The sequence below is a fragment of the Primulina tabacum genome, chromosome 7, assembly GCF_025594145.1.
Source record: "Primulina tabacum isolate GXHZ01 chromosome 7, ASM2559414v2, whole genome shotgun sequence".
Taxonomy (NCBI): domain Eukaryota; kingdom Viridiplantae; phylum Streptophyta; class Magnoliopsida; order Lamiales; family Gesneriaceae; genus Primulina; species Primulina tabacum.
Genome location: NC_134556.1, coordinates 9,333,595 through 9,347,290, shown reverse-complemented (window position 1 = coordinate 9,347,290; position 13,696 = coordinate 9,333,595). Strand labels below are relative to the sequence as shown.

General features: G+C 35.0%; 1 pseudogene; it reads right to left on the bottom strand.

The window, feature by feature from the left end:
- Positions 1–663: 663 nt before the first annotated feature.
- Positions 664–6,829, bottom strand: LOC142551111 (nuclear transcription factor Y subunit C-9-like; annotated as a pseudogene).
- Between the last annotated feature and the right edge of the window lie 6,867 nt (positions 6,830–13,696).

Here is a 13,696-nt window from a genome sequence, read left to right as displayed (position 1 = left end):
ACTACAAAAAATCCCATTTAGCACAGATATCTATTTACCTCGAACCGAAAATAGTTATTTTTGGTTTGAACTTTATGGCAAAACCAGATTTCTTCCAACCATCGACCCCCTGCCCAATCTTCAGCGCCACGAAAACAACGGCACATCAGTGAACAATTGCAGAAATTCCACATAAGATCTTCACTGTTGCGTTTCCGAGACCACCAGCCCTGGATATAGGTATATTATTTCCTCCGCGGATATGAAGATTCTCGACCACCAAATTGACGGGGCGAGAATTCTCGCGATTACCCATGAGGCCAGAATCTTCATTTTCGATATTACCGATCCTAATATCCTGGACTACATAAGAATTTTCGTGATTAGGCACCTCGAGTCCAGATTCTTGAATAACCGGGAGAGAAGTCTCCACATTTTCACCAGGGTTTTCAAGCACGAGATTACCTGCCTGGAGCACAGATTCTGGAAGACCCGGGTCAGAAGTCTCCAAATTTCCACCTGAGTGTAGAATTTCGATTTCATTTGAACTTTAAAAGAAGAATGAGTGGTATCAACTTCACTTAATCTTACTCCTTGCGGTTGTTACTTATTTGCACATGTTGTCAACGTCAAGACTAAAGAAGGAAAGGAACAAGTAGATACTTAGAATAAAATTATCATGATCTTGCAAAGATTATTATTATTATCGAAATGATGAGATTAATCATTACAACATTCAAAGCTAACAAATGCAACTTTTTTACATTACAACATCGTCTCTGAACCAAGATTACACACGCAAGAATATGGTTTACAATACAAGCACCGGCCATTATTGTTTGTGAGAATGTGGCTAGCGGAAGACCTAACTACATAAAATAGCGACGAGCATTCTTATGGTACTTGTAATTGCTGCAGCAATATCATTTTTCTGAAGCGTCCTCCTTTTGTTCTCTTCAGTGTGGTTCCATGCAACTCAAGGATGAACATCTCACAGGCTCGTGCAAAGATAACAGGTGCTTCAGCTGAGATCATTCTAACATCTTCATCAGCTTTCATTATCTTCTTGATTCTAGCCAGCGGCAGGCTATGGTTCTTAAAGTCGGTTACCTGATCAATGTCTTCATATTGGCTAGCCCAAAAATTTTGGAGTTGCTGCTGCTAATGATGTATGTGCTGGTAGGCAAGATGATGATGTGCCATATGAGCTGGAGAGCAGAAAGACCACCAGCTTGGGACGATTGAATCGATCCAACCGGTGCTGGAGAAGAGGTTCCAGCCATTTGGTTGGCCAGATATGACATCATGCAATATGGCATCTGAGCGGAGCTATCCACCACCCCAATACCCGGCGACTGTCCATTTCCTTTCTGCTCCATTACAAATTATAATCTTCAAAAATCCTTTACTCTTCAAACTCCCTAAAATCAACAGTAACACATGATAAGCACGACACTCCAAATTTTTAAAAATTTAAGAAATGAATTTCTGATTAATGGCCTTTATAATCAAGGTTCAGCATCAAAGTGCCTTCAGCAACACAGGACACGAGTGTCTCCATTATTGAATAATCAAGATTAGCCACAGAATAATTTTATAATGCTATCAAGAGACAAAACATGAAAAGTGCTTAAAACAAAGACAATGCCCCTGAAGCAGATAAATACGATAAAAACCAACATGAACCCTCCACATGATAAAAAAAAACTATAAAGTTTTAATGCTATCAAGAGACAAAGCATGAAAAGTGCTTGAAACAAAGACAATGCCCCTGAAGCACAGAAATACGATAAAAACTAACATGAACCCTCAACATGATAAAACATTATAAAGCTGCAAGACATGGATAAACAGTGTACTTCCGTGCTGCATAACTTTTAAACCAAACGACTAAAACGAAAAATTTGCTTGTGATGGAATCCAAACAGTCACATGAACACTCTCTTGACATCAGATGTATCAACAATCATAGCAATCGTGAATTAGTGTTTACGTAAAGATAGCATGCATTCAGATTCGTAATCAAGGAACAACATGAATTTCGGGTCAACTCTCATCATTGTTTGGTTATTACCTTAATTCCACAATTCAAAAAAAATTTAACGACTAAGAAAAAAAAAACAAAAAGACTGAATTAAATATTTTTTTTAATATTTAAGTAAACATCAAAATTAAATACTAAAGCAACTCAGATAAAAAAAAATCAAATCATCCACAAAAACTTGTTGCGTGTTTTCACTACCGCAAGTATACGCTGTCAAGTTTCAGTACTGGTTTGAGTACATATATCGATCCCACGAAGAGTAATTATTTAAAATTGTATGTTAATTACCATAATTGCCATAGCTCAACTTTATTTAGACAAATCAAATAGTTGGTTTAAAATCAATTCAAATAAAATAACAATTCCTGTAATTCTAGCACGCAGTAGAAAATTCACTGAGTAAATAAATCTAGAGATGCGCACATGTACACAATCAAATTATGTGTCTATCAACGGCATTTTTCAAGTGTCCATAGGCTTAACTTGGACAACTCTTCTCCACTAGTATATTGGGTACGTGTGACTCGGTTAATAGGTCTTTTAAGCTTATAACGTTAGGCTATGGCTAATGGCTTCAAATGAAGGTAGGGAGTCAAAAGTGAGAGAAAACAAACCAATTTATTTTTCAACACGCGTCTCCTTCCTTTTGTTTCACTTCCACTTGCCTTGCCACAACATTTTCACCATTTTGTCCTCCTTTTCACATCACATGTCATACTCTTTCCCTCTTTATTCAACTTTTTCTTTCTTTTTTTTATAGACATTTCTTTCTTTCTTTTCACCTTTTCATGATATTCTTATATGCACACAAGGGAGAAGAACTTTTGTAGTGATACACAGGTTCGTTTTCTCTCAGTTTTCGGTGGGTACTAGTGTATATGCTCAAAAGTTGGTAGTTGACGTAGGAGTTTAGAATTGATACGAATGGGGGCTTTTGTGTGCCTTGGCACACTCCATTCGATTTTCATTAAGCTCAAACATGGGACACTAGGGTGTATATGATGTGATGGGTAGGCTTGAAAGGCTCAAACGTTCCAAAAAATCGCCTAAATCATCCCTAAGTTACGCAATACCCATATCTCGCCTCGAAGAGTAGGGATGTAAATGAACCAAACGGTTTGCGAGCTATTCGAAGCTCGTTTGAGTTTGTTTGTTAATCATATCAAACCAAGCCCAAGCTCGATTTTGAGCTCGAAAATTTAATCAAACCAAGCTCAAGCCTAAGGATATCGGCTCGTGAGCTCGCAAACATGTTTGATAATAGGCTCGCGAGCTCGAGCTCGGCTTGTTTAGGTGGCTCGTACTCGAGCTCAGCTCGTTTAGGTGGCTCGCAAACATGATTTTGGAATGTTCAATTATATAATTATTTATGCTTTTTTTTGCTCTTATTTGTGTTGTATTTATGAATGAATTTACATTTTTATGTCTGATTTAAAATTGGTTTATAGATATATTTAATTTTTAACAAGCTCGATTCAAACTCAAACTCGAGCTCAATTCTATGCTTATCGAGCTCGAAAATGAGACGAGCTCAAGCCAGGCTTGTTAAACATGTTAAACAAACTATTAATGAATCAACCTCGAGCCTGGCTTGATTAACATGTTAAACGAGCTTTTAACGAGTCGAGCTCGAGCCTGGCTTGATTAACATGCTAAACGAGCTTTTAACGAGCCGAGCTCGAGCTTTTAACGAGCTCAGTAATTTCAATACAAACCAAGCTCGAGCCTGATAATAGAAGCTCGAATCGAGCTCGAGCTCCTCAAACAGTTTTAAACCAACCAAGCTCAAGCCTGATACTGTTTGGTTTGGTTTGGAAAGTTCTAGACTACTTTCAATTTACCAATCAACAAACACAGACAGATCATGTTTTCGGGTATTCAAACAGAAAGAATTTCCATATCTCATTCTCATTTAGGCTCAAAGGGCTAACAATTGGCAAATTATTCAAAGAAACACAGGCCCAACATAATTCAAAGACTGCCTGGATCATTTCTGTGCTAGTGAACACGTAATTCAACAACAAGTAATCAACATGCAGGTTTTGGAGTCCATTCATATAATTCAAATCACAAGTCACATGAACACTCTCTTGACATCAGATGTATCAACAGTCATAGCAATCATGAATTAGTGTGTAAACGGTTACGTAAAGATAGCATGCATTCAGATTCGTAATCAAGGAACAACATGAATTTTGGGTCAACTCTCATCATTGTTGGGTTATTACCTTAATTCCACAATTCAAAAAAAATTTAACGACTAAGAAAAAAAACAAAAAGACTGAATTAAATATTTTTTTTAATATTTAAGTAAACATCAAAATTAAACACTAAAGCAACTCAGATAAAAAAAAAAATCAAATCATCCACAAAAACTTGTTGCGTGTTTTCACTACTGCAAGTATACGGTGTCAAGTTTTAGTACTGGTTTGAGTACAGATATCGATCCCACGAAGAGTAATTATTTAAAATTGTATGTTAATTACCATAATTGCCATAGCTCAACTTTATTTAGACAAATCAAATATTTGGTTTAAAATCAATACAAATAAAATAACAATTCCTGTAATTCTAGCACGAAGTAGAAAATTCACTGAGTAAATAAATCTAGAGATATGATTTCGTCGAGTCTCCCTTATGCTAAATTAACATTGACTAACATTTAATTAAATCACACCATATTTATTAACCAAGAACTCAAAATATTTTCTATTCCCTCTGTCGAGTGATAAATAGAACTGTATTACCTATTACCGATTTTAATATGTCTATTCAAAATCATGTAACACGTAATAAATGCACACAAGGTCCTGTTATGGATTTGCCAAAGTTATACGTCTTTTGCAAGCTATAAACATCTGACAATGCGATTTCCCCTGTCCTAATTTCGATCACCTCTCTCGAGTGTTAGATCTCAATTATTAGATCAGTCGAATTATGGCCAGTAATCCAAAAGCATTAAAGACAAGAAATCACAAATAAACACGATGAATTAAATCAATGAAAATTTAAAACGTCAATACATAGGTTCGACCTCGACTACGTCAATCTCTAGAAAATAAAATTAGTTCATACTCGAATTTAAATCAATACAAAACCTGTTTGTAATCAATAAAAACGTAAAAGTAAAGAACCGAAGTAGAAACGTGTAGGCGAGAGATGGAAGTGCGTCTCTGTGTCCGGATTCAACGTCTTCTATCCCCGTTCTTCGCGTCCCGTGCTCTGACTTTTTCTCTCCTCCTTCGAGTGATATGACGGCTGTGTCAAGAATATTCGGAATACCCTTAAAATCAACGCCGAAACCCTTTTATTTCTGAACATCGCGCCGCGCGCATATGCGCGACACAGACTCGCGCATATGCGCGGGTCTCCTGTGCGTTGCCTTTGTCTTGCGCGCATGAGCGGATATGCGCCGCTCTCTGGTCTTGCTTCTTGTCTCTCGCGCATATGCGCGCCATGAGCGACGCTGCGCGATCTTACTCGCGCATATGCGCGAGTCTCACTGCATTTCAGAGCTTGTGTTTTCTCCCACTTCTGCTCCTAGGCGCCATTTTAGCTCGTTTTTACACACATATTGTAGCCGCACCTAGATTCCTGCAATCACACCAAAAAATAAAAAAAAAGCGCGTAATTCCGCTCAAAAAAGACTAACAATCTATATGAAGTATAGGAATAATGTAAGTGCATAAAATGCACTTATCAACATCTCTACAACCAAGGAAAAGATGCAGAATAAAACAATGTTATGATTTGCAAACCTGTGGAACACACTCGCTTTTTTGGAAAACTAGAATGTAAAGAACAAGAGACCTCGACATTTCTAAATCTCAGTTTGCGTCTCATGCTTCAATACAAATCACTTATTATAGAACTTAAAATCAAAGAAAAACTTACCACAAAGTTCGTAAGGCCAGGCCAATGATGCTTCCGTAAATTCTCGCTCCAAAGACAGATGGCTTCAGAGCTTCAAAATGGAAGTAATGAATGGGAATAGAACTAAAGGTTACGCATTTTATATTAGTTTCCGAAACAAACGAACATACGAGTCATTTCATAATACAGTCATGTCCCTAAGAATACTTCAACCGTGTCTCGCATGCAACCACGTTAGTTAATGCACCATCTCATTTACGAGAAACATTTTGTTCAAAGTATCAAATGCTACCCAAACATTTAACTGCACGTTCCACGTATAAAGCACTCGAAACTGATCTCTTCGTCAAAATTTCTTCAAGGACCACGAGAACAAATTTATTTTCTACAAGTAGGACAATTATTTGGAAACAGCTATAAAAAAGAACAAAAATTGAAACTATAGTCAACCAAGTGCAAGAATAAAAAGGAGGAACTCTATCCCCAGGAACTCTTTCCCCCAGGTGTAAAGAACTAGGACTCCTTACTATCTTGCAGAAATTAAAACTCATCTCCATGCTCCATTTCTCTTCTCGCATATAAATAATCATACCAAAAATTCAGTTCACTGTATTTTGCAAGCATGTATAGGTACGTACTATCATAGAAAAATAACTTACGACGGGTAACCAAAAAAAAAAAAGAAACAGAATCAAAGTAGATTAAAATCGAAAAAAAAACCCACAAATACAAATACAGAAACAACCATAGTTGAGCAAAAAATAAAAATCAAATCTGGACCTTTTCCAGCAATAAAAATATCTAAACGAGACATAAAACAATAACTTTCTGATAAAAAACAAACTGTAGTTAATCTAAAGTCGAAAAAAAAGTTAGGGCTTTTACCAATCAGTTGAAGCTGGAATTAGTGATTGAATTGGGGCCTCTGGAATTAATAATACCCAATTTAAATCCAGCTGCATTTATTATTTTTTGTTTTAATTAAAGGTCAAAGTTTGGTTTGTCAAACTAGATGCTTCGTGAATTACCCAGAATAACCCTACTCGTATGCATTTTTAAATCAAATTCAAAATATATTATGTACCAATATTATGTGTTAAAACTTAAATCAAACCGCATATCTCCTCTATGGGATGAATTATATTTAAATATATTACATCTTGTACAATCAATTTTTTTAGGCAAAAATTTGCGTGAGACGGTTTCACGGGTCGTATTTTGTGAGATAGATCTCATATTTGGGTCATCGATGAAAAAATATTACTTTTTATGTTCAGAGTATTATTTTTTATTGTAAATATCGGTAGGGTTGACTCGTCTCATAGATTACTCGGTTTTTTATCCCATAAGAGAGCAATAAAGATATCACTAAAACACTATATTAGTTTTAATTTATCTCAAGCTCATGGATGAGATGACGAAGATCTAATCAAATTGAAAGATAAAGATAACATAATTAATTTTAATTGTTAACTCATTTTGATACAATTATGTCACGTCTCGAGGTCAGTTCCGTGCTTGCACGATTACACAATGAACTCTTATAGAAAGTAATTTGTATCCGTATTTTCTTTACGAAAATGGCTAGCACAACTTACTTTATGAGTCCATTGAAATCGCTAAAAACTATTTAAAAGTTTCATTTTTAATCAAATCAAACTTTCACATAGTCCACACACTCGAACGCATATTAAAAACTTTATCAAGACTATTTTAGCTTGCCTCCACAAATATCAAAGTACCTTTTGCAAAAAATAGCATCCCAAGTTATGGTAGGCAAGCTTAAAGGCCCTAACCTATCTTTTATCATTTTTTTTTTCAAAATTATTAATTAACTACTCATTATTAAGTTGTATGTCTTTCCATCTTGAAATTTCATTTCCAAGGGACTATATCATGACCACAACACATCATTATGTTGTGAAAATAATAGTAATAGTAATACAATGCAAAAAATTAAAACTTTTAACGAAATTAATTATTTATTATATTTTAAAAGAAACTTACAATTACTAAAAGGTATGATAACACATCACATAAGCCTTGCCCATGATCTCCAAACACATGTATGTATGTATGTATGTATGTATGCATATGTATATGTATATGTAATGTTGTTATTTTAAAGCAGTATATTTGGTCTCACAGCATAATAATAGGGTATTTTTTTTAGAAATGATACAAAATTTCATTAGAATATAAAAATAAAAAATGGTGTGTATTTTTTAGCAGCAGCAAAATCATACAGCTAACTAGTAATTCGTAAAACAGTCGTCTTTTAGGAGTCCATTGAACTCTTTTTATTTTTCCTTTTTTTTTATTTATTATTTTTTGGAGTGATTTTTTATGTACCATTTGGTCCTTGAATTTGTTAAACAAAACAATATGAGGTGCCTAAATTTCATTCGTGCAACGCTCCACAATTGGGGTTGGCAGGATTGCTATATAACAATGAATAAACACCCAAATAGCTCTATTTTAACTTTCTCGGAGGCCAAAAATGATATATTTAGTTTTAAAAAAATTATAGAAAAAACGCATGATATATACTGAAGAATGTGAATTTTATTTGCAACACACAAATTGAAAAGGTAAAAAAAAAATCACAATCAAGATTAAATTAGTGAAGACTTTGTCAATAAATCAATCTTGCAAAAGAGTACATCGTATAGTCTTAAAAAATAATGTCCATTTTCTAACACTTGTATCTTAATTGCACAATATCGTTCTTGACGCCCTTCTTGACATGAAAGCTATAAACAAGACGATATGAGGAAAACAAGTGGGGGAAATGGAACCCTCCGAACCTTACCCTTGGCAGTTGAGTGAATATAGCTCAAAATTATAATAACAATACATGCTTTAGTAACGCGAGAATATATATATACATATATATATAATTTCATCTCCAATTTTAGCACACGTATATTGCTAAGAACTCAGCCCTACGGTTCCTGTTCAGGCTCTTCCTCTTCTTGCATAAGGTTTTCTCTATTGTCATGCGTCCAGAAGCCACGCACGGTTATTAACATGCTTGCTACTGTGCCACCTTGTTTACAAGCCAAAAGTTGGGTCAATGAGATCATCAAAGGATCTGATGGCTTCACCATATCTCATATTTCATCTCTTACATCCTCGATACACAGCTCGTAGTTCCCTCCCTCAATCCATTTTTGGTTCACATCCCTATTTTACACATGGCGTGGGATGTTATTCAGTGTAAGTAGTAGCAGCCAACAGTCCGAACAAAAAAAAATTAAAATTAATCATCATTAATTCTAAAATTTATAGATCCTCCACCAAACCCATTCATCCAAATCCTGGATGGTGCACCTAGTGTGTTGACCTAGAACACCTTAGCCACGAGCAGGAAGAATATTATGCGGGGAAACATGAAGGGTTCTTGATGTTTCCCTTCTTTTCTTCCACTCATCCTGTTTCTACTTTGCTTGGTCAGGGGTTAAATAAATCAAAACAAGTTCAAGATTTTGGCAGTATATTCAACCAAAAAATTAAGTCTGATTCACATATAAAAAAAACCACAAACATCTTTACCTCAATTGAAAAATAATTAGCATTTACATGAACAGCGTGTGTATGTCAGCAGTTGTAAGGAATCCCCTACCATCAAGATCAAGACACCTAAACAAATATGTTAATCCTTCGATAATGTCTTTGTTCTCTAGAGCCACAACAAAATCAAGAAAACTATCGAAATCCATCTCTCGAGCATTACCACCACCACTTTTTCTACGCCGGACATGCTCATCAAACACTATTTAGAACATGCCAAATTGGAAATTAATAGGTAGCATTAAACACATATGAGTGGGGACATTTCAAATATGATCCAGTTAATTTTCTATAAACTTGTTTTACTTTTTTTTTATCCATATCCTTCACATTTGCAAAAAAAAATCAAAGTACTGAGTAGATTAATACTTACAAACTATTACTTGACTATTAATGAAACAAGCTTTAGGTCCTACCACCTTAATTTGGGCTGCCGATAAATCCTTAAACATAATAGTTTTTTGACTAATTTAAACAAACCACCACAAGAATCCCCAATAATCTAAAGCACAATTGTCGACCACAGATTCCACAACGGTTTAACGCCTTAGCTCTCGAGGTGACTACTTGCCCTTCGTGATCTTAAACCCTCGTTTCTTCTTTTAATTTATTTATAAGGGGCAAAGTTGTTTATCTAGACTTCTTTTTTTTTCCTAAGTGGTCGAGGTCTTGAATTCGACTTATTTTTTTATTTAATTTTTTTATGAGGGGAAGGGGTTTATACCACAACTCTTGTTTTTTTTTTTAATTTCTTTATAAGGAGCTGAGTTCTTGAATTTGTGTTTTCTTTTTATTTAATTTTTTTATGAGGAGCTTGGGTCATGAAAACGGCTCCATTCGCTTTTTTAATAATTTTTTTTTGTAAAAAGTGTAGGTCAACTCCTCTCTTTTTTTTTTAAAAAAAAAAAAACAATTCGTTATAAGAGACCAAAGTCTTAAACTCGACTTAATTAGCTCTTTATTTAATTTGTTTTATTTCGGCCGGGGTCTTGAAACTCGACTGCTCTTTTTTTTAAAAAAAATGTATAAGCGGCTAAGATCTTGAACTCAAATTCTTTTTTATTTAAATGTTTTACGATTGACTAGAATCTTGAACCTCGACTTATCTTTTATTTTTTTGAGAAGCCGATGTCTTGAACCTCCCCGGTTTTCTTTTTTAAAAATTTAGTTATAATGGCCGAGGTCTTGAACTCGACTCCTCTTTTTATTATATTTTTTATGAAGGCCGGGGTCTTGAACCTTAGCACCTCTTTTTTAATTTTTTACGAGAAGTCGGGGTCTTGAACCTACAGATTTTTAATTGCAAATATATAATTTTACACCCAAGTTTGGACCCTTGTCTCCGCCATTCGCGTAGATGAAACATATATGGCCTTTTGCTACTTTATTATATATATTTTTAAAGATAAACTTGTTTAGAATTAAACCGGATAATCTCGAGTTACAATATTTATTAGTCACAACATCTACCTATTCAAACAACGAACAAAGAAACACAGCCTTGCGGGGCTAAAAAGTGCGCCACAGTTGGTTGTCTGTTGCATATAAATGAGGGAAAATTATATTTATTTGTAGTAGTTTCAAATTACTCCAAATTAAAATAAAATTTATGTCGGAGTCTAGAATGAATTTTGAAATGGATAATTATGTTGATCCGATTTTCTCTTATTTTAACTAGTTTTCATGATTAGCACAATTGATAAAAAAAATCAAACTGAAAACAAAATAACACACACACAATTTTAACGTAGTTTGATCCAACTAACCTATATCCATGAGACCACACCCACATACCAAAAAAATATGTGTGTTTCTAAATAAAGGATAAATTTAATACGATGTTTCACTTAAAATAAAAAAAAATTTAATGGAATAACTCATGCAATAACCGAGACGTCTGCTATCAAAGTTTTTAAACAATCTATTTTTAAGATATACATACATTAAAGTGAAAATTTAATCTGATTTTTATTTTTTTACACTTAATATGCTTTTTTCCATTAATACATTAATGCATTAGGTGCATGTATATGTTTAATTTGATTTTAATGCATTAAGTACATATATTTAATAAGATGTTTCCTATACTATTTTTTGTAATAAAATTTAAGCTAGAAAATAATGACTTCTATCTTTAGCAGACTTTTCTGCGTTTATACACTAGTTCTGCACCCGGGTCTTGCACGAATTGTTAGAGTAAGTGTCCAACAAGTTAACTTGTCGCTTGGGTTTTTATTGGCTCTAATGTAAAAAAAAATCTTTATTTTATAATAATTTACGATTTCATTCAATTATGGAATTATGATTTACCTGTAAACTCATCCAAGCTGCATAGATAAAGTTCTTGAATATACAATAGGTAACATGAGGTCTGTCTCGCAACGTAAGATCATGAAACTCATTAGTAAGTGTACCGCATATTCTAAACAGGTTCCTAGTCGAATCAGCCACCTAAAATAAGGATAAAGATCGCTCGAGCTCGAGACTAGCATCTGTGATGTAAACATCATGTTTCATTGGCAAAGACATGAAGATGTCCATTCACACAGATGGGTGATCATATGATGATCCACTGAACAACCCTCCCTCGGACTGTCCAAGTAGTTCCCACTTATCGAGTATGGTTGTACACCATTAGTCCTTTGACCTGGAACAAATAATGGGCTATACATTCTAGCATGCATTTTGATCCGTTTACCAACTCCATTGAGGGTCATCAGGTGGCGAGGTTGAGTATAGTCTCGAAATACGTAAGAGCAAATGCATTGTAGTCTGTGATTCACCGTTTGCCTACAGGTAAAGAAATCTGATATGGTTTGATGAGTTAATAGTATAAGGAATCTCTGGCCAGAGTAAGATATGTGCATTTTGGAAATGTGTTTTCTCAGTTGCACATAGCATGATACTGTTACTCAAATATAAATCACATCGTTATCGAATATCTATACAACTCTCGATATACCAATGATTGCAGATTCGATCGGGATATATGTGTTGAAGGGACCGAACTGTACGCTAACCATGACTAAAGGTTCTTGCAGGCACTACCACTGATACCTAAGGGATCATGGGACGATGCTACTAGACGCTGTTGGAACATTTCATATTCGCAATCTTTACTTGATTTTGATGTTAATAAAACTTGTTATTTGGTTTCTAATGGTTCACCTTAGTGCGCAGATTAACGGGAACTGAAACAATCAGTTATAAACCGTAACTGAAGTCTGTTAGATACGTCAACTGAATGCGTCAACTGATCGTTTAAACTGAACCAGTTCAACTGATGAATTATAGACCAGTTCAATTGAATGTCCAGCTGACAGGCAGTTCAGCAGAAGACCTTCAAAAGCCCGGCCAGCTGATGAAGAGCTCAACTAATGAAAAACTTAGCTGACCAGTTCAACTGAATCAGTGAAATCAGTTCAGCTGACGAGCCAACTGATTTCACCTCACCAACAGAAGACCAGTTCAACTGACCAGTTAAGAACTTCAGTTAGGAGCAATCAGTTGCGGTACTCGATAGTCAACATTATTGGAATCCAGCTACACATAAAGGTACAAAGCTTTTGTCCAGTCAAAGGACAATAATGGACATTGCATCAAGCACTCAATGTCAAAGAGTTCCAGAAGGATTGTCGGACAGTACAACACATACTTCGAGGAACTAATTCAAATGCAACGTGAACAATTATTGAGTTTCACTGTACGATCAGTTTCCTCGCCTATAAATAGAATATCGGCTGAGACTCAAAGAATAAGTGTGTGGAGAGAAAAGAAAAACAGAGGGCACGCTTAAAGACATATCAGCTTAAGAGAAGCAAGAAGCCCAGCCGAGGGAACACTACACAGATATATCAGCTTAGATTAGAAGCTATTTTCCCTCAGTGTGTGAGAACATTTTTCGGTTGTATCGAGTGTTCAGTTCTCACACACGCGCACACATCACCACCCAAATACAGTCTTGGACAAAGACGTAAAACTTGTGTATGTATTCTTTGAAACACAGATGTTAAACAAGTGTTGGCTAGAAGGTGCTGCCTTCAGTCTAGAATATGAGTTCAGTTAGGAAGTAGTGTAAGTCCTAAGCTGTGTAAGGTTTGTACAAGCAGTTTTATAAATCTAAGTGTAGGGCCCAAACTCAGTACACGTAAAACCCATGCAATTATTTAATTGTTAAATCATCTATTTAAATTTAAAAGTTATTTTAGCGATGCCTGACTTATTTAA